We start from the raw sequence: 1,287 nt of genomic DNA, 5'->3' as shown, positions 1-1,287 counted from the left end.
CTCTATCATATGCATGGTTCAATCATTCTTCACATTTTTACTGTTCTCCATTTTGTTGCTATTTCCATTTCTTTCTCTTTTCTTAGTCTTTTCTCTTTCTTTTTTATATTACCAGACTCCATTTCATTCCCCATCAATTATGATCCTTTTTCAAAAAACTGCAAACATTTCTTTACTTTATCATGCTCTTTATTAAATATCATTCCAATTTTATGACAAATACAATGCAATGTACTCATATCTCCTCTCTTGGCAGAATGGAAATGATGACAAGGTTAGGAGCAGAAAGGCTATTTTTCATTAGAAAAAAGGGAAGTTTCTACAATCAGGCATAATGACAAGGAACAGGGGAAAACCAATTGATACAAAAGAGATACAGTTTTTTCTTAATGACTGTTCCGATAGATATTAACAGTAGCCTCAAAATTTTATCTCGACACAGGCACAAGCATCAGCTCTCTTATCTTTTGTCTGAACATCTCGGATCATGATTTTCACCCTTTCTGTATCAAGCCCTTGTAGTATTTGGAACTCCTTCGTGTCTAGACCGCCCTTTCGGGTTTTCGTCCTAAACACATCTCCCATACTCAAGCCGCCTTTTCAGGTTTTCAACTTGAAAATTTTTCTTTCTTTTTTTTTTTACGTAAAATATTTCTTGACAGCATCGACATTCACTGGGTTGGAAAACTCCCTTCTGTCCATCTCTGCCAAAATTAGTGTTCCTCTTGAAAAAGCTTTCTTCATCACAAATGGTCTTTCCCAATTCGACGTCCATTTCCCGAGAGGATCCTACTGGTTCGAAAGAATTCTTTTCAATACTAAGTCTCCCTCTTGGAACTGACGAGGATGTACCTTCTTGCCATATGCCCTCATCATTCTCTTTTGATATAACTGCCCATGGCAAAATGCCGTCAACCTTTTTTCTTCTATGAAATTTAATTGCTCATAACGAGTGTTAACCCATTCGGCTTCTTCCAACTGTACTTCTTTAAGGACCTTTAGGGAAGGGATTTCTACTTCAATTGGCAAAGCTGCTTCCATCCCATATACTAAAGAGAACAGCGTAGCTCCCGTGGAAGTTTGGACTGTTGTGCGATAAGCATGCAAAGCGAAAGGTAACATCTCATGCCAATCTTTGTATACATCTGTCATCTTTTCAATTATCCTTTTGATGTTCTTGTTGGCTGCTTCTACCGCTCCATTCATCTTTGGGCGATAAGGCACTGAATTGTGATGCTTGATCTTGAACTTGGCACAAACCTCTTTCATCATTGAACCATTGAGGTT

Source organism: Theobroma cacao, chromosome 3 (genome assembly GCF_000208745.1).
Source record: "Theobroma cacao cultivar B97-61/B2 chromosome 3, Criollo_cocoa_genome_V2, whole genome shotgun sequence".
In the NCBI taxonomy this organism is placed as follows: Eukaryota; Viridiplantae; Streptophyta; class Magnoliopsida; order Malvales; family Malvaceae; genus Theobroma; species Theobroma cacao.
The sequence above is the reverse complement of the archived record's forward strand: the minus strand, read 5'-3'. Positions refer to the sequence as shown.